The sequence below is a fragment of the Macaca nemestrina genome, chromosome 7 (assembly GCF_043159975.1).
Source record: "Macaca nemestrina isolate mMacNem1 chromosome 7, mMacNem.hap1, whole genome shotgun sequence".
Classification (NCBI taxonomy): Eukaryota; Metazoa; Chordata; class Mammalia; order Primates; family Cercopithecidae; genus Macaca; species Macaca nemestrina.
This window is the reverse complement of record NC_092131.1, coordinates 130,261,595-130,282,616: the sequence shown is the minus strand read 5'-3', so window position 1 is coordinate 130,282,616 and position 21,022 is coordinate 130,261,595. Positions and strand designations below refer to the sequence as shown.

The 21,022-nt window shown below is 41.5% G+C and overlaps 1 protein-coding gene and 1 long non-coding RNA gene across 3 annotated transcripts in view; one reads left to right on the top strand and one right to left on the bottom strand.

Annotated features, from left to right (window-relative positions):
* LOC105487604 (thrombospondin type 1 domain containing 4) overlaps positions 1-21,022 on the top strand; it is a 688,191-nt gene that overhangs the window by 416,550 nt on the left and 250,619 nt on the right. The gene's annotated exons all lie outside the window — the stretch shown is intronic.
* Positions 1,918-9,835, bottom strand: LOC139364432 (uncharacterized). Of its 2 annotated transcripts, XR_011626388.1 has the most exons (5): positions 9,705-9,835; positions 8,693-8,779; positions 8,155-8,337; positions 5,939-6,047; positions 1,918-3,947 (listed from the first exon to the last, which is right to left on the bottom strand). It is a non-coding gene; the product is annotated as an uncharacterized lncRNA (long non-coding RNA). The 2 variants fall into 2 exon arrangements; XR_011626389.1 differs by lacking the exon at positions 5,939-6,047.

Sequence of the window (21,022 nt, the reverse complement as noted above, 5' to 3'; positions counted from 1 at the left end):
AAAAAATAAGATTCCATTGTGTGGATATACATTTGTTTATCCACTCACCAGCTGATGGTCATTTGTGTTGTTCCCACTTTTGACTTTCGTCTTAGTCTGTTCAGGCTGCTATAACAAAAGTCCCATAGACTGTGTAATTGATAAACAACAGCAATTTATTGCTCACAGTTCTGGGGGCTGGGAAGTCCAAGATCAAGGAGTGAGCACATTCAGCATCTGGTGAGGGATCACTCTGTGCTTCATAGATGATATTTTCTTGCTGCATCTTCACATGGTGAAGGGGGCAAACAAACTCCCTCTGGCCTCTTTTATAAAGACATTCATCCCATTCATGATGACTCTTATGACTTAATCACCTCCCAAAGGCCCTACCTCTTAATACTATCACGTTGGGGATTAGGTTTCAACATATAAATTTGGGGGTGACACAAACATTCAGACCATAACAGGTATTATGAGTAATGCTGCCTTGAGTGTTTATGTGCGAGTTGACATGTGTATGTATATAAGGTAACTCTATAACTTTTTGTAACTGCCAGGCTGTTACCTAAAGCAGATGCACCGTTTAAATGCTCATTAGCAGTGTCTGAGGGTTCCGATTTCTCCACATCCTCATCAGCATTTGTTATTATCTATTTGATTATAGTTGTCCTAGTAGGTGTGAGGTAGTATTATTTCATTGTAGGTTTGATTTGCAATTCCCTGATGTCACATTGCTCTTTGCCTTCTGTCCATTCACATTCTGATCAGGCCCGTTCTGCTGGTACATTTGCTCTGGGGATGCAGTTTTGCAAGAAAACAGCAGGTTCCCTTTTAGTTGTTTCTTCAGAAATTATAGAAGTCACTTGCTCTATCGTTGCTTTTGTAGCACAGTTTCAAACTGACAGCTGGGGTGATTGTATCTAACCATTTTCATGCTCTGTTAGATGTCAAATACATTTACACTGTTCAGGGTCAGATTTCTACATAGGGATCCCTTCCCCTAAGAGCAGCCTCTGTAAGGAAAAGTAGTATGAGTCAGTCCTAGGAAAATGCTATTTTAAATTTCCTGTTACAAAAGAATTTCCCCCAAAGTCTTTTCTCAAACAGGCACAAAATATTCTAAGATCACCTTCAAATTTTAGTGGTTTAAATGATTCTGAATATGCAGAGAAAGAAGCAAAACGCTAACACAGGATAGCAATGGAAAGCTAGAAATCAACGTTTAGAATGCCCCGTCAGCCAGGGCAAGTGATTTGCCTGCAGAGACAGGGCCATTCTCCCCCATCTGGTGTTCACGGCATCATGCACCCAACTCTTTAACAAATACCAAGTACCTACAGTCACAGGCTTTAGTATTGTAACAGACCGCAAAACAGACCTGGGCTTTGTTTTCAGAGCTCAGTGGACAAGGCACAAAGTTTAGTCAATCGAACTGGCTACTGTTAAGAAGGAACAGTATGGGGTGCTCTGGGACTGAGATGATCCATGTCTTGCTTATTTACCAATATTCTCCTCCATGTACTCACCTCAAATAGTAGTGCAGTGGGAGATACTCCATCCCAGCATGACTTAGGTAGGATTTCTATAGCCAAGTATTTCTAGCATCTTGGGAGGTGAACGATTTGGAGGAAAATGTTTTTGTTTCTACTGTTCCCTGTCTTCCTCATCTTTCTGTCATATTCCTACCTATCCTTTAACACATCCACCGTTCAAATAATACTTTTCCAGAGAAATATCAGCATCACTGTCAATATCCTGATGGCTTCCAGGAATAAACATTCCGCTTCTCCCCTGAGCTTCTGTGGCACCTTGTACCTGCACTGTAGCACTTATATTGTGGATGGAAATTTCTTTATCTGTTGGCTTTCCTCACCAGTCAGTGGACACCTCAGAATAAGGTTTTGCAGCTGAGTTGTTTATATTTTCAGTTCCAAACTCAACACTTTGCAAGTGACCAGTAAATGCTAAATGAATGAATGAACGAAGGTATGAGTCAGAAATCACATGGGCCCAGATTCATTCTTCTAGCTCAGAATAACTTGTCATTGAAATAGCAGTATATTGTCAACTCTTTTGGTCCTGGGTTACAATTTTCTATTGATGCCCATTTAATGGGGAAAGATATAACTATGTTTTCCTGTTGGGACATTTATTTATGAATCAACTACAAGTAGATAGGGAAAGAAGACAAGAAGTCAGTTGGTAAAGATCTTAAATGCCAAAGCTAATATTTTATCCTGGGAAACAGAATCCACCTCATCCTTCATAATATTATCTCTAGGCTAAGGAATGAGGAACCAGGTCTTATAGGTCATGAGCAAGCCAGAACATGCAGGGAATAAAAGTAAGTGGGCTAGACCCAAGACGGTACCAAGGGCCTAAAGCTATGCAGACTGCCCAGAGCAGAAGCACGTCTTGACCTTGGAGATAAAAGCAAGACATGAGTCAGAGCCAGGTGGTGGGAAAGAAGTTGGAACTAAGACAGGACTCAGAGTAAGCAGCAAGTCACACAAGAAAACGAAAACATACATCTTGGTGCAGGAAGCTCAAAACCCAGTGTTTTAGGAATCAGGAAATCCATAGAGATCAGAGCAAAGAAATTGATCCAAAACTTAAGCAAGGGCTCAGGAATGATAATCATGACACAAGCTGATGAGTAGTGTTGAGGAAGATGCAGAATCAGAGGAATCTCATGGGAGACCAGACATCCACACATCACTGCTAGAGACTTTCCAAGATGGCATGAACCGAGGCTTCCTGTCATCTCTGTACTTAGGAAATGTGCCTTCCTTGCATTGCTCTTAGCCTCAGTTTTACTGTTCCTTGTACATAGCGGGATTGTTATTTCTATCAAGAAAGGCTGTCCTTAAGTTTCATAGGCTGTTACAGCATTATCTAATTGGCTCCTCCCCCTGTTTCAGATAGGTTAGGAAAGTATCTTTAAAACTACTTTATATGTCAAAGGACTTGTATTTAGAATATAGAAAGAACTCATCTTAATAAGGCTAACAACTTAATAAAATGGGCAAAAGGCTTAAATTGACATTTAGCAAAAGATATATGAGTGGCCAATAATTACATGAAGGTGGTTAACATCACAAATCATCAGGAAAATGCAAATGAAAACCTCCTTGCAAAACCACTAATACTACTTTATTCTCAATACCAAGGTGAGGATGAGAGACTGAAACACTCACACATTGCTGATGGGCATGTAAAATGGCACGACCACTTTGTACAACTGACCCAGTAATAAAATTGCTGGGTATTTACTGAGGAGAAATCAAAATATAGACACAGAGGACTTGAACATGAATATTATTAGCAGCTCTATTCGTAATAGCTCAATACTGGAAACAACACAAACATCTATCAGTAGGTAAACAGATAAGTTGTGGCTTATGCATGCGATAGATATACTCAGCAATAAAAAACAAACTATTGGTTCAACACCATGGATGAATCTCAGAAACATTATGTTGATCAAAAGAAGCCAAACACACAAGAATTGATCTGTAACATTCCATTTATATGCAGCTCTAGGAGACACGTAACTGTGATGATAAAAATCAGAAAGTAGTTGCCTCTATTTAGGGAAATTGACTTACTTGCTTACTTGCTTTATTTAGGGAAATTGACTTACTTGCTTAAGTCAATGGGTGAGCCAGCACTTGAACTCAGGCCAGCAGATCTCAGAGCTAGGGCCCCACTGGCTATATCACACTCTCTCAGCATAGAAGGAAGGTGAGGAAGAACGAGGCACAGCAGCCGGGGAGCAGAAGGAAGGCAGGTATCAGGAGAGAGGAAGGGCAGTAGTCACTGAGGTCACATTTCTGTCCTGGGCATAAGGCTTATAATGGCACCTGTGATGGAAAGAGGCCCTTCCATCGTGGCCACCTGCAGGAGTAATTAGGAGGGCTTGACAGATGTGGGGGAGAGAAGCATCATCATCCAACTGGTGGAGCCTGCCAGTAGAGAAGGTATTAAAGTTATTTTCTTGTTGGTATCCACCTTGGGATTTTTATCATCATAGTCCCACCTCTCCTAGAGCTACATATCAATGGAATGTTACAAATCAATTCTTGTGTGTTTGGCCTCTTTTGATCAAAATAATGTTTCTGAGATCCATCCATGGTATTGAATCAGTTTGTTTTTTGTTGCTGAGTAAACAATAAACTTGTTTTATTCTTAAGATCTTTTAAAAATTCTTCATGACGTAATTAATACATATCCACTGCAGAAAGAAAATATACATAAAAGAAGAAAAAATTAAAACCTCCTATGGTCTTATTATCCCGTGATAATCTCTGATCTTTATTTTTGTTTTTCAGGAAATAAAAATATTTTAAAACAAAAATGGGATCGTACTATATGTGCTGTTTTATAATATGCCTTTTAACCAACATACCAATGAACATTTCTATCAGAGGATATAATTTCTTTTTTTTTTTTTTTTTTTTGAGACAGAGTCTTCCTCTGTCACCAGGCTGGAGTGCAGTGGCATGATCTTGGCTCACTGTAACCTCCACCTCCTGGGTTCAAGCCATTCTCCTGGCTCAGCCTCCAGAGTAACTGGGATTACAGGCACCTACCACCACGCCCAGCTAATTTTTGTATTTTTAGTAAAGACGGGGTTTTACCATGTTGGCCAGGATGATCTCGGTCTCCTGACCTCATGATCCGCCTGCCTCGGCCTCCCAAAGTGCTGGGATTACAGGCGTGAGCCACCACGCCGCAGAGGATATAATTTCTCTTGGATACATAACATCCTATGGATGGATATATCCAAATTTGTTTAACCAAACCTCTCCTGGTACATATTTAAATTGTTTCCAGTTTTTAGTTTCTACCTACTACCCTCCTACAAGAGAACATCTTGAACATAACACGTTTGCTCATTTTTTTTCAGTATTTCCTCAAGGAAAAGTCTAGAAGTGGAAATTCTAGGTCAAAAGGTTCAGACATCCTTAAGGAATTTAATACATAGTCAATTATTGTTTTTAAAATGGTTTTAGCAATTTACATTCTCACCAACAGTGAATGAATGTGTTATTCTGTGTCACCTTAACGCGTGGACTATAACTTTAGTCCCTGTGCTAAATACTACCTCTTTTCATTGAAACATAATCTGTTAGGATTAGAAATTAACCTTTGATGTTGTCTAGCTCCATCTCCCAAGCAATGCCTGAATTCCCTTTTGGATTCTGCTAGTTTGAAATGAAAACCATTTCTTTAAAAATGTTAATTTGAAAACATGATTGATGTTTGAACGTAGCAGAAAAATTGGAGGAGCCAGAAACAGAAGTGATCCTGGGGTCAGAATACCTGGGTGTCAGGGCTGACTGTGTCCTTGTCTAACTGTGTAATCACCAGCAAGTTGCTGATGTACCCTGTCTGGGTCTCTGTGTCCGCATATCTAAGACAAGGGGATTGAGGAGGGCCCAATCTCTATGTTGTCTTTAGTTATGACATTCTATAAATCTTCGGCTATTTAAAGCATTCCTTTCAAGGGCTGGGCTTGTAAATTAAGAGTGGCAGGCTTTTGAAATGCAGCTTGTGTGGGAAAGGAAACAAACCCAGCAGCTAGTTTGCTGCTGGATCAGAATTCTATGTTCTTTGTGAAGTAATAAATTGTGCCTTGGCTCCCGGATTATTCCAGGTTGCCTCGGGTTTTACGGAAGTGGCTTATTTCAGGAATGGTTCCCATTGCCGGAAAGTGGGTGTTAATTTGTACCTTGGCTATTTTTCAGGGCACACTCTGGCAAAATCCTGGCATCTTTTTCAGAGGATCAGCAAATGTAATGACCCGCGGGTTGCTCCCCTTGCAAGAGGACACATGCTCTATGTTAATACCCCAAATCAAGCCTACAGTCAGAGGCCTAGGTTTTATAATAGAGCACTTAGCCTGGGCATGCCAAGGGTTTTTGACCAAGTGGAAACACTTTGGAACACGTACCACAGGAAACAGGACAGCGGAATGCTTAGTAATGGCTAGCATTTCTGAATAAAGTATCTGCTCTCCACTGAAATGGGGTACAGGTGGTGTCCTGGAAGAGGAGATGAAGCTAATGGAAGTGAAGAAAGAATAAAATAGAATAACATTTGTATTTGGTGCTCCACAGCTTGCAGCCTACATTAACTTACTTTATTTACTCTACACAATGTCCCTGGGATATCATCATTGCCGTTTTGTCCCAGTTCACCCACCGAGCAAATGCAAATGGGTTGGAGTGTTGGTCGTGAGTGGCCCAATGACCTCTGCAACAACCTCACGGCTTGACTTAAAATACCGTAAATCCCTGCTTCCTTGGCAGATGTTTGTAGTCTCACACCTCCTTTCTGTTCTATGACAATTGAAAAATTACTCTTTTTTCTTACTCTTTGAGTCCATAGTCATGAAGTCAAGCCATTTGCCAATCTTCAGTATAATGCAATTGGAAAACATTGTCTAGTATTTCCCAAACTGTAATTTTTTAAATTAATTTCAACTTTTATTTTAGTTATTTGCACACTGTCTTCACAATTTATGCCATATCTGTGTACCACTTGTACCATTATTTACATTATTTGTTTTCAAACAAATTATAATTTCATTTTTTTCTTGCTCTAAGAACTCTAGTAACTGAAATCATTAGTTTGATGTACTAGTTATAGTTTTCTAATATATGATCTCACATAGCTGTTAAAATTTTGTGTTCATTTTTTGTACTATATCTCACTTCTCCCTTTGGTATACAAACTATACTCTAAGAAATTAATTTAAATTAAATAAAATTTCAAAATTCAGTTTCTTGGTTGAGTTAGCTGCATTTTAAGTGTCCAGTTGACACATGTAGCTTAATGGCTGCCATATTGGGCAGGGCAGACTGAGAACATTCCAGCATCATAGGAGGTTCTATCAGACAAACTCTGCCTAAGGTTTGTCCGGGGCACTGAAAGCAGCAGACATTTCACTGCGTTCATTAGCCTAAGCTAGACTGACATATAAGATTATCAAAAGAAAGGTGAATTAATGTAAGAACTGCTAGCAAAAATGTCATTTAATAGTTTCTTTCATTGACCACTGTCCGAGTAAGCAGCAAGACAAGTCAAAGCATCTGATTTGATAATGGATCACTTCAGTCTGCTCTAAACCAGCTCTCTCAGGGCTCTCTCTTCCTCCATCCCCGCCACTACCATTCTCCTCTTCTCTCCTTCCGAGTCCATGTCTCTCTTCAGTGTGTGTCTGTGTTTTCTCTTTCATGCTGCTGCTTCCTCTTGCTTCACCTGTGTGTCTTAACCTCACTTTCATTCTAGCACTCAGTCCTTTCTCTCCCTTTCTGCCTGTTTTACCTTCCCAACCTTCTGACACTCCCTCATTCAAAATCTGAGTATATTTGGATTTTGTTTTGTAAATTCTTCTTCAAGTACAATAATTTCAGGCCAAAGGACATTCTCATTTGTAACGTGAATAAGGGATGCCTCCTAGCAGAATTCCACAAGATGTGCTAAGTCTCACTGGCATCTCAGCCCTGTGTTAATGCATGTAAAACAACTGTTTCTGGCTCAAACCCCTGCCTGTTGCTCACTGATGTAACCACAACAAACTAATTGTTTTACTCTACTCTTTATCCAAAGTCTCCTTTAAAGAACAAGAGAATTTTGGACCATGCTTCCCTTTGAGCCTGTGGAAGAAGGCCCAAACCTTGCTCTGTGGCATTTGTTACCTTTCTTGAGCAGACTAAAAGCTAGGCATTGCCTTGAAGGCTTGATGCCACTTCTATTTAATCAGAACTCCTTCCAGAGCCATAAGGACACTGGAGGTTCCCACAGGGAGGGAAGTGCTGTGTACACATGTTTATGCTTCATCTGTTGTCCCTGAATGTCAAGGAGGAGAACTGACTAGACTGCCTTCTCTTTGTTTTAATTATCCAGAGATTCCAGAAAGGAAAAGAAAGGCCAAGTGGACCCAAGAGCCCTCAGAAATCCAAGATGCTCTGGGGAACATATAGGCATTGCTCAATTCCATAAAAAAGACCCTTCCTTAGGAGTACAAAGTTGTACTCATATACCCTTACTTCTTGCAGGGAAACCTGTTCGCTTCCCCCCACCTCCCCACCCCTTCTAAATGTACTCAACTAGGCTGTGGAAAATTTAATTCCTCTTGCTAATTTATATAAGAAGTTATGATACCTTGGAAATTTTTATCTGTCAGCTTTAAACCGTTATATATGGGATCCACTATTCTCAGGAAAATGATGTGATGATCTGCTCTCTTTCTCAGACAAAAGGAGGCATTTTTCCAAGAGTGGAAGTCCCCACCTGGGTGGGAATGATAGAGACATCCTCTGGCTGGGTTTTATACTGCTCTAGACTCTGAAAAAGAGAAAGAGGTCCAAGTTTAAGTGACTTTAATCTTAGTAAAGTTTTAAGGTTTATCTTATCTCTGGAAAATAATAAGTATAACGATTTTTTGAGTGCTTGGAATTTGTAGAGCAGTGTGTTAGGTGCTGCTGTAAACACAATCTCATTAATCCTCATCACAACCCTGATGGGGTGACTCTCCCCCACCACCATATTCTAATTGGAGGAATTTGAGTCTCAGAGAGGCAAATAATTTCTCAAAGGCAACACAGCCAATAAATTGTCAAAGCTCGGATTCAAACCCAGGACAGAGTTTTGTGGTCTTTAGATCCATTGTTCTGTGTTGGTTTATTCAGCAAATGTTTACCGATGGTTACTGTGGCCAGGCACTGTTGCTCAGGGATTCCACAATGAACAATAAAGGCAACACTCCTGATCTTATGGAGCATATGCCCTGGAGAGGAAAGACAGAAAAACAGGAAGTTAAAAAATAATATAACATTTTTTAACAATTAATAATGTAGCATGATAATTTCAGATGTTGCTAACGCTGTAAGAACAATAGATGGAGTAAAGTAATAGTGAATGTGGGGCTGCTTTATGTTGGGGGCTCTCAGAAGGATTTTGTGGGATGACTTTTGAACTCAGACCTGAGTGATATGAAGGATCCAGAATCCAGTGTTGGGAGCAGAGGAAACAGCAAGTACAAAGGCCCTGGGGTGATTGAGTGCCATGTCTTTCAGGAGCAGCAAGAAGGCCAGTTTTGCTGTGTAGCCGGTGGGGGTGAGTGACAGTATAAGGTTAGAGATGTAGACAGGCTTTGGATTTTGCTCCAAGTGTAATGGAACACCACAGGGTTCTAAGCAGAAGGAGTATATGATCTGAATTGTTTTTTTCTTTTTCTTTTTTGAAACAAGAGTCTCTCACTCTGTCACCCAGGCTGGAGTGCAGTGGTGTGATCTCGGCTCACTGCAGCCTCCACCTCCTGAGTTCAAACAATTCTCCTGCCTCAGCCTCCCAAGTAGCTGGGATTAAAGGTGCACACCACCATGCCCAGCTAATTTTTCTATTTTTAGTAGATACAGGGTTTCACCGTGTTGGTCAGGTTGGTCTCAAACCCCTGACCTTAAGTGATCCAACTGCCTTGGCCTCCCAAAGTGCTGGAATTACAGGAATGAACCACTGTGCCTGGCCTGAATTAGTGTTAAAAGATAACTCTGGTTTCCGTGTATGGAATAGAGTGTACAGTAGCAAGACAGGAAGTGGGGAAAATAGAAGAACATGAACTTCAGAAGGGCTGGAGGTTTTTGAAGGAGGAGGATCAGTGCTTTGGAAACAGCAAAGAGGGAGAGTGGGCGAGAAAAGACTATTTATCCTACCTCCAGGCCCTGGGTGTGAAGAGTGATCCTCAGGGGCCAGCCAGGTCCAGGGAGTGGGCAAAAAGCAAGGGAGCATTCAGAAAAGAAGATGTAGCTCTGGGGGAGTTTGCTGCAGCGGCAATGGTGGCAAATCACAGGATAGCTAGTTTTTATTGAACATGTACTGTCTGTCTAGCGGGATTCTAAGTGCTTGTTCTGCAATAGCTTGTTTAGTCCTCTTGGTAATCCTAAACCGTAGATACTATTATTAGCCCCATGTCACATAGGAAGCTGACACAGAGTTAAGAAACTTGTAGCAAGTAAGCAATATGGCTGGGATGGCATTACTAATTTCAGAAGTCAGAGTGGAAGGTTGGGGGGGTTGTCAGAGAGGGTTGGAGCGTGCTCTCACGAAGGAAGGGGTCGACTGGTCCAGAGATGAGACCCAGATGGCACACGTGACCTGGGAGGTTTTGATGGAGGTAAAGCTTGCTCCATGATGCCATTTGCCCTGAATGATACTAGAGGAAGTTTCCCCATCAGTTCAGACGGGAAGCATGGAGCCTAGGAGTGACTGCTCTTTCTTGAAGCTTCCCGTGGGGTGGGGCCCAGGGCCTCCTCCCTGGGATTGCTTTCTTAGGCAACTTGTGAGGCAAGAAGAATGTCATCTAAACAAGGCAGTGTCTTGACTGCTTTTATCCCATTGCCCTTGAGTTGGGAGAATGTTCATATTTACACATTTCTGGGATATTTTACTGCAATTCTCATTTGGAGATAATAATAATAGATAACATTCATTAAGCACTGGCAATGTGTCAGGTTCTATGCTGAGCATTTGACATATAGTATTCCTTCAGTAAACACAATAAAAAGTCTTATGATATAGCTAGTATTCTTGCTCCCCTGTTTCTGATGGACTAACTGAGCTCTAGACAGGTTACATCATTTGCCAAAGTGCTATATAGTGAGTGGTGGACCTGAGATTTAAACCTTACAATGTGACACTGGAGGTTATAGCCTCACTCTGCTGCAAGTGAAGAAGACATGTTTGCTAGGTTTGGGCAATGCTGCCCAGGAAGTCTTTGTAAATCCCAAAAGAATGAGTGATTGTGGCAACACAAAGTTTGAAGACAAACCTTGAGAGTGAGTGGCTAGCATCTTCTTTCTGTGACCATACTGATTTTGAAATGTTGGTAGATCAATTACCAGCATCAGAGATGAAACCTGAAGGTAATGGACTCAGAGGGGGAGACAAGGTTGAGAAAGGGGAAATTGTTGTGAACAGAGAAAAGGAAATTATTGGTTTACTTAACTTGTCTTCCGCTACTGGATCTAAAAGTAACAGTACTCAAATAATACTTTCTCTCCCTTTCAATTCCACTAAAAGAACACCTAAAAAAACTGCCTACTTCCCCTCTCTCCCCACAAACAAGAAAAATGGTGGGATTATGGATACTTTTTTGGTAAGATATTTTAGTTTTCTATTATTTTAAAAGAAAACAAATATGCGGGGTATTTTTTAAAGAAATTGTTTAAGTGAAAGAAATAAGATTCTTTAGGCATCATATTTAATTGAATTCATTTCATCCCCTTAAAAAATGTATTTTCTTTGACATTCATCTGTTCTTATCCAAAAACATGGGCGGATGATCGGATCTCAGTTTTCTTAGGCTCTGTGATCCTGGCAGAGTTACTTTTTAATCACTTGTCTGTGTTTCTCCAACATGAAAATACCTAGACTTCCAAGGCAACTGAACCGTTGTGAAAGAGCCATGAACTTCTCTGCCAAATGGCCGTGAGTAAGAAGATGGCCTCTTGGGTTGCTCTCAGTCCCTCATTTGTGTTCTAAAAGAATTAATTAGCCTGTAGATCAATTTGGGTTTTTTTTTTTTTTACTTACCTGGTGGATCAGATTTTGCTGTCACTAAATGTGACATCAGACTCCAGATGCCAAAATGAGTAAGATGGGATCCTTCTTCCTAAGGGTTCGTTGTTTGAAGAAATTATTACAAAAATTGGTGAGGGGCAAATACAGCCACCTGTGTAGTGAGCCAGTCTGTGTCCCTTTGTGTCAAAAATTCCTTGAGAGTTAGAGCCCTAATGTCTTGCATGTACTCATATAAAATATTCATCATCAGCTCACTGTTACAATTTTTTATCCTTTTACACCTGATGTGAACTTGGGCTTTGCACCTCATGGAGGCATATACCTACGCTTTAAGTTGGGAGTGATGTTACCCAGAGGGACCACCTAGCTGGGAAATGGAAAGCCTGGCCTTGAACTTCTAATTCCTACTTCAGGGCACTTTCTTCTGTCTAAAATAAAATGCTACATGTTATCTGTATACTTTATTTACCGTTCCAAATGTTACTATTAATATTATTATAACCAAGTTACTTAGATTAGCTAACATGTTTTACTGAGGTGACATGGTAGAAGCAAACTCAAAACTGTCCTTTGGGCTGCATCCCCAGTCCACGGCATGCACAGTTGTGGACAGATAATAGAAGACAGCTTCTCTCTGAAGGTATGGGCTTAGGAGTGGGGATGAGGGAGGTCCAGGACAATAAAAGGAACATGAAACTGCTGATTGAGTGTTTGGAAAAATGAAAAGTATTGCTTATTGATTGAAAGAGATGTAGTCAGAATTTCATGCTTAAGTGTGACGAATTTTGGATGTCATGGTTGTCACCTAATATGTGTCCAATAAACACATGTTGACTGAATGAATAAATGTGGGGTGGAGAAATACAAAGCAAAGAGAGCAAGCCAACCCAGAATCTTCCTTGACTTTCTGTGTGCCTCCTGGAATGGATGCTTTAACACCTCTGTGTCTCTAGGTGGAACTGAAAGGTGTCAGTGGCAGAGTTTATGGATATCTACCTTTAGATGCTATTTAGAGAAGGAGTAGGTTTTGTATACCTAGAAGGTGAAAAGGAAGATCTAGTAAGTTCAAAATAGGGAGACTTTGGAGCCAGCAACTTAATGAGACTCCAGTCTGAACCACGGAAAAGAGGTAGCCAAGCCTGTCTAGATGCCTCCCTTGCACCACATCAACACACATGTGCCCACCACAGTGAGGGTCCTCCTTGATTATCTGGCATGTTATGGGAACAGAGGAGTCAACACTTTGGAGTAAGTCAGCGTTAGCTCCTGTTGCTTCATTTTTAGAGATGAGTAAAAAGATGTGATGACTGCAGTAGCTTCCTATAACTGCTATAACCAATTACCACAAACTCAGTGGCTTGAAACAGCAGAAATCAATTCTCTCATAGTGCTGGAAACCTGACATCAAGAATCAAGGCCAACAGGGCTGTGCTGCCTCCTGAGGCTTCAAGGGAGACTCAATCCTGGCCTCTTCCAGCTTCTGTGGACTCCAGGCATTCCTTGCCCCTTGGCTGCATCCCTCCAATCTCTGGCTCCATCACCACACGGCCTTCTTTTCTCTCTGTTTTTCTTCTGGGTGTCTCATAAGGAAACATGCCATTGGATTTAGGGCCCACCTGGACAATCCAGGATTACCTCATCATGAGATCTTTAGTCACATCTGCAAAGACCCTTTTTCCAAATAAGGCCAGGTTCTGGGGATTGGGACATGAATATATCTTTTGGGAGACCACCCTTCAACCTACTACAATGGCACTGGTGTATTAGGAAGATGGTTTGACAGGGGGAATAAGATAGCAAGGGTAGGGTGCAGACACTGGGCTCACTGGCTGCTCTGGCCTTAGTCCAGGACAGGAGAAATAAGGAACTGGACCACAGCAGGAGCCACAGGAATAAAGAGGAGGAAATGGAAGCAGGAAATATTTCATGGAAGAATTTGCCAGAAGTTAGTGATAAATTTTGGTATGGTCAGTAAGAGAAAGAGAAAATCCTAATTTGACACCAAGGCATATTTTCCCAAAGTATGTGCTACAGAATGTTGGATCTTGGGATATCAGTAGCTATTGTGTGAGGGGAAAATGGTTCTATACATAAAGATATTTGGGGGACACTGTATTAAACAGCATTAAACAGGTGTCTATCCTGCAGGATTTCTGTAAGCCTTTAATATCCCCATGTATATCATAAATGTCTAAAGGTTTCTAGAGGACAGTCTTTCCCATACCTACTTGACCATGGGCCTGCTTTATCTAGATTATCTTGAAGAACAAGTGGTCCACATGCCTCTGAAAAATACGGCTTGATGGCATCCACCCTCTGAGAAAAGATAATATAAGTAACGATCAGAAAGATGGAATGAAGAAAACTGGAATCAGACAGTCTGTTGAGGGCCAGGCTTGTTTCCAAGACCCCTGGCAGCCTTAAAGATAGCCATGGGGACTGACACCAGTAACTGGCAACTGGCAGAAGCCATTTGCAGGTTTGCACAGTGATGCTCTGACTTTAATAGTCCGTGCAACTGTCCTGTGGTTTGGTTTCTTATTTCTCTGGTATCTTCTTGACAGTAAAAGCTGTTGCTTTAGAGCAGTTGTAGCAATGTACATTTCACCGCATGTGCCAACTCAGCTGCATTGCTTGGCTGACTCTCATGCTGCCTTGAGCAGGATGCTAAACTGCAGAAGGCTGTGCAGGAAAGAGTGCTGTAAATGACTTGCAGTGTCTGCCATGAGCACAGAAGGAAGATGGGGATGAGCTAAGAGCCCTTCTTGCTTTATACTTCAAAGAACTTCCTTGCCCATGCTCCCTCCCTCCCTTCTCCATGCCTCAAAAGGGGCCAACCAAGATCAGCAGTTATACACCTTGGATACAGCCATCCTGGACTCTTCAATCTTCATCTCTCCCTACCTCATACATCTTGGATACAGCCATCCTGGACTCTTCAATCTTGAGCTCTCCCTACCTCATACACCTTGGATACAGCCATCCTGGACTCTTCCATCTTGAGCTCTCCCTACCTCATACACCTTGGATACAGCCATCCTGGACTCTTCAATCTTGAGCTCTCCCTACCTCATACACCTTGGATACAGTCATCCTGGACTCTTCAATCTTGAGCTCTCCTTACCTCACCTAGAGGGAAAATCGTGGTATCAATGACAGAAATATAGATATCAATTTTACAATGAATAATAAAAATAGTTAATATTTACTGAGCACTTATTATCCATCAGGGCCCCTGCTAAGTGTTTTACATGTAATGTCTCGTTTAATTCTCATGACAGCCTCAAGGGATAGATACCCTCAATCATCTAATTGTATAGATGAGAAACATGAGGCACATAGAGATTAAATTACTAGCCCAGGAACACACAGCTAGTATGTGGTACAACGAGGATTTAACTTTAAGCATCCTGATGTTAAAACTGCCACTCATAACCACCAAACTGCGGATTTAATTGTAGATGTGTTGGATTTGAAACATTGGTAAGACTTGCAAGTGGAAATATGCAGGAGGCAGTGGAAGATACAGAACTGGACAAGGTCAGGCCTGGGCACAGAGCCAGGGAGTCGGGGTGGTTGAAAGGTGCCCACAGATACATTTATTCAAACTACGAGTTGAGAGTCAGGTATACAGATGTACAATGTATGGAGAAATCTGTGCAAATGTTTTATGTGTTAGGGAGATGTTTTCCCAAGTAATGAGTTAGAAATAACTGACTTTTGTTATCATAGTCCATGGACAGAACATTCCAACTGTGAGGAAACAGGACACAGATGAAGAAGTCTGTGTCCTAAATCATGCTGAAAAGTCAGAATCTTTTGGGATTTTTGGAGATACATTTTTTGCATCTCATCTCATCTCAGTGGTCTCGCAAGTGTAATAGAAAATCATGGTCCTTGGTGAGAGCTAGTGAGAGCTTTGCCTTAGCATCCCTAGCTGCAGACTCACCACCTTTCCCATTCCCTGTAGAACCTGAACCCCTCAAGGACACGGAATGGGTCTCATTCATCCAGGAGCTTCTAACACCCAACACACGCAGACACTCATTAAACAGTAAGTGAATTAGTAGAACCAAGGAAATAAGAACCAACCCTATTCAGTTACATTCTACTCCTGGATATATTATCAAATTTAGAGTGTTTTCACTGACTCATCATTATTTCATTGTAAATGGCTGAAATTTTCCCCCTGTAGGCTGGGGACAACGCCACAATAAATTACTGCCTACTTGAACCGAGTTTCATTTTGTTCTGATTCATTGCCTGTTTCAAGGACCTTCTAAAATCTCAGTTTATGGACTTTACTTCCTGGTGGTTCCCAGAGAGAAATGAGCCTGGATTCCAGAGAATGCAAATTTCTTCAAACTTGCAGCCAGCTTCCAGACTCCCTGCAAAGGTCTCTTAAGCCTCTAAGTATTTCCTCTCTTAAATCACACATCACTGGCACAGGCAGAATATTTTCAAGTTACTTCTTTCTTGTTAGGAGACAGTCGCTTAGAGGTCTACCAATTAGGAATGCAGTCATTTTGGCAGTTTTATTGTGCTGTCTTTAGGTTTCATTTAGTGATTCTTTTTTTTTTTAAGTTGTGTTTAGTTTTTTGTTCCTGAAAGAAACTATTTCAGGAATAGTTGCACTGGAATATTCATTCCAGGAATAGTTGCTGCATCGGAAACACAATGTTGACTCTCTCTTGGCATGTTTATGGGTGGGATGAACCGTATACGTCAAATAAAGCTTAATCTCTCACTTGTGCAAATGTCGAGTTGAGACTTTGATTTGACACTTTTCCGATTAGGTGATGTGAATCCCTAGAGCTAGTGTGGTAGCTTCTTGCGTAGCAATGGCACACAGGTATTCTGCCAAATTTTGATCTGTATCTAAAATTTGTATTTGTTTCAAGCTAGAATAGATTCTCTTATAGTGTCTGTTGGATCGTATGCTGAACTGAGCAAGTTATGGAGTGTGGCACAGAATGAGGCATGATTTGTGGTGCCATAGCTTAGAGGCACAGTGTCATGTCAAGTTAGTATGTGTGAAAAATGACCATTGCTGTCGTCTGAATGTTTCCCAAAATCCGTGTTGAAACTTAATCCCCAATGCAGTCGTATTAAGACATGGGTCCTTTAGGAGGTGATTAGGTCACGAAGGCTCATCCCTCATAAATGGGATTAACGCTGTTAAGGCTGTTATAAAACAGCCTTCACCCAGGGTTCGGCCTTTTTTGCCCTTCTGCCTTTCACCATGTAAGGACACAGCAACAATGCGCCACCTTGGAAGTAGAGACGGGGCCCTCACCAGACACCGAAGCTGCTGGTGCCTTGTTCTTAAACTTCCAGCCTCCAGAACTGTGAGAAATAAATTTCTATTTTTTATAGATTACCCATTCTCAAGTATTTTGATGTAACAGAAAAAAATTGACTAAGAAGGCCATTTATTGAAACACGCAGACTCTTCCTCTGATGCATACAAAAAGGCATGTGGTCAGGGCAATAAACAGTTCTCAAATGGAGGGCAACAAAAGTGAAAAATGTGACAACAGCAGGAAGTTTTTGTAACTTCCCAGCACTTTCTTTTTCATGATGTATTCACCATTAATGCCCTTCAAATATATAGCCAAAAATTTGAGTGTTTGAAAGTGCAAAAAGGTTGCAAACCACTGATCCATTCCCAACATCATCAGTTAGGTTCTGACACACACACACACGCACGCACACACACACACACACCACTTTAATGTTTCTTCTTTTGGATTTTCTTTAAATTTTGCTGCTTTTCTTCATTGATATTACTCAAATTTTGTTGATTTTTTTTTCCTATGTTTATCCTCTTTTTTTTTTTTTTTTTTTTTTGAGACAGGGTCTCATTTTGTTGCCCAGGCTGGAGTGCAGTGGCACAATCATGGCTCACTGCAGCTTTAACCTCCCAGGTTCAAGTGATCTTCCCACCTCAGCCTCCTGAGTAGCTAGGACTAACGGTGCACACCACCACACTCAGCTAATTTTTGTATTTTTTGTAGAGACGGGGTCTTGCCATGTTACAGCCCAGGCTGGTGGTCTCAAACTCCTGGGCTCAAGCAATCCTCCTGTCTCAGCCTTCCAAGATGCTGGGATTACAGTTGTGAGCCACCGCACCCAACTGATTTAAACTCTTCATATCTTGCCTGATATATCCTAGGTATAACCCTAAGAAAATTGCCTTAAGTGAGACTGAACAGTGCCTTGGACTCTCTTGCTCTCAGGCAAATATCCAACTCTCCAGAGTGTTTATTATTGAAAACCACAAAAGTTGAAAATGGGAGACAGCTAACTTAGAAACTCTCCCTCATCCCTCCATCTCTGCCCTTGTCAGAGTCAGTGATAAGAATGAGAGGTAAGTGCTCTTGCCTGTGTATCGTGCTTTTACAATGGATGGGGTCCTTGACTTTCTGAGGGTCATGGCCCTTAAGAACCTGTGGAGCAGCCACTGAGGACTTTGTCAGCAACTTCTCATTCCAGGCAACAACCCACAGTGGCAGCCAGCAGCCCTCAGCTCCATGGGAAGCAGTATGGGGGAAGGACGTGGACTTGGATAGCACTCAAACCAAAGTCTAACTCATTCTGCTGCAACCTTTAGTAGAGTAGTCCACTTCTGTGAGCTTAGTCTTCTCATCTGGAAAATGGAAATAAAATTTCTCCCCCCATGGTTATTAAAATTAAATTAGATGTCTGTCAGGCATCCCTATAGAGGAGGCCCTCTATAAATGTTCTTTTTCTTGCCTCCCTGCATCCCATAATGTAAACACAAACTCCCTCACTGGGCTGCCTTTTGTTACTGACACTGGAATATCTGAAAATCAACTGATAGAGATGAGGAGACATGCTTCTTTCACAGATTCCTCAGATTTCCTGACTGGCCTTAGATGAAGCACTAGCAGAGGGGGAAATCTTCATATATGGCAGGTGTTTAGGCTTCATGGATGGTAAGGAGTAAGTCTGGACTATCCATGAGCAGTTTATTATTAATACACATCACACTTCCATTTAATTTGGGTAACAGCGATGAACTCACTTCTTTGGAAGATCCTGACTGCTATGGCAAAGACTCTTTAGTTGTTTGCCAAACCTGAGTCTCTTTTCTCCTGGGTCCATAGCTAGGCCATATTTCCCAGATTTCTTGCAGTTGGATGTAGCCAATGGAAGATGGGCCAGTCCTGGTGATCCTCCACTTTTTCCCCTCTCCATCTGCCAGGTGGATATCAGTGTCCAGTGAAACCTTGGAAACCATGTATTGAGGGGCATAGAGCCTCTGGTAGCCTGGGTCCTTCAGTGGTTGTGTGGAGCTGTGCCCTCCCTGCCCACCATCTGAGTTTTACCCTAGCAAGAAATAAGCTCTTCGTGTTAAGCCATGGAGGAGTTGTCAAGGTTCATCTGTTATAGCAGCTAGATTTGCCTTAACAAATAAACTTGATGAAACAGGAGGTGAGTTTTTTAAACTTTCCCCTTTTATGATAGCACTTGACCACCTTCTGAACATTTTCTGTTTTGTTACTGTGGGAAAACAAATTTCATAATTACTTATCTATTCAAAATATGCTGTGTATATTGATCATAAGAAAGATGGAATGAGGTTCTCAGTCAGCAGGAAGTCTATTTGATTTTTTACCTAACAGTCTCAGTTGAAAGCTGGGGTTAGTGATTAACTACACTTATTGTGTTTTCAATCAGATTAAACACTCCTGGTGCCAGGTGCTAGGTTGAGAAGGGGAAGCTTAGTAAAGACAGAAGAAATAAAAGTAATTTTTTTCTAAATAGGCAGAAATCCAGAAATTAGACAATCACCGAAGATTTGTCTAAAGTATCCTATATAATTTTATGTTTTCTTGGACAAAGTGTACTGAAAATAGTTTTACCTTTTCTAGCCTTCAGCTTCATCAACTGTAAAATGAAGGATACTTTATCTATAGGATTTGAGAATTAAATGGGGATCATAGCTACCTCCCAGCCTAATGCCTGACATAATAAATATTAAAACCCTACCCTTTCTTAATGACTTGGTTTATTGGGATTTGCTCGGGAGTCATGCTTATGAACATGAATGATCACCCATGGAGACTTGTAAATTATCTGTGGCTGCTTATCCCAACATGCAATGGTGCTAGGTGGCAATGCTTCTGTTAAGGTAACTACTTCTACAATTTTTATTGATTTCTTCTTGCCACTTTTTTTGCTGGTAGTTGCAGCCTTCAAAGCTATCTTCTTCTAATCCTTTTTATTGGGGGAAGAAAATGAAACACCCCTGGTAGAAATTATTGTTGGAAAATGAACGAGTTCTGTGTGCAAGCTGGAACATACTCCAGCGGAGAAGACTACCAGCCGAATGGCAGTTACAGCAGCTCGGGGGCCAGCACACTCAGTGCCAAGATTGGAGCTGGTTCCAGCAAGTTGAGGTTAGCAGCAGTCAGAACTCCCCAGTTCAGTACGGTGCTGCTACACTTCTTGCCAGCTCAGCTCCTGTGGCTGGGAGAAAGCGGGGAGGAAGGAGGTAAAGATCAGAGATTGAAGCAGGACAGGATAGCCAGGGTCAGATGTAACTTTAGCGATTCTTCACTGAGGAGGCCAAGCAGTGGTTTTCGGGTGTGAGTTTTTATGACACACTACTTATTTGGAGCTAAATATGACATGCCCACGTATTTAAAAGGCCCAATCATTCATTACCCAGCACAAAGACGGTAATATACACATCTATTTGAAATGGTATCAGCTCACATGTCAGTGATTTGAGGAATTTTAGAAAGGATCTCTCCCCAAAATATCTCCTCATCCAGTTTGCCTTGATTAAGGAATCTCACCCTGAAGAGATGTATCCCTTTGGATTAATGGAGCATTTGCTGTCTTTCACTCATGTGGTCACCAGATAGACATGCATTGACACCTACTGTGCGCCAAGCCCCCGAAAAAAAACAAAAAAATCTTTACCTCTGCCTTCAGGAACCTTCTTGTCCACTTGAAGAGATTATTACATGAGAAATCTGTGTTGTGGATGAGGAAAGGGGTCTAGAAGGTGAAGTGCAGGAGCTTAGAGAGAAATTAAATGGGGGCGGGGGCATCGAAGGGGATGGGGCAGAGGTGCTAACTTAGATTTTGAGTCAGAATGCCTCTCTGGAAGAATGTGCTTCTATCTGAGACCTGAAGAATAGTCCTTGGCCAGGCAAAAGAAGGGATGAGTTTAGAGCCATAAGGAAAAAGGAGTGAACATTTGGGGCAGGAAGGAGCTAGAAGCTAGAGGGAGACCAGAGGGTCATAAGGAAGGGGGCGGGGAGTGTGGGATGGGGCTAGATCCTGCTGGGCTTCTGGGCCTGGCTAACGACTTCTTAAATTCAGACCTAAGAACTTCTTCATTCATCCTGCAGGCAATAGGAAACCCATGAAGTAATAAAGGAACGACCTGTTTCCGCTCTTGTTTTAAAATATC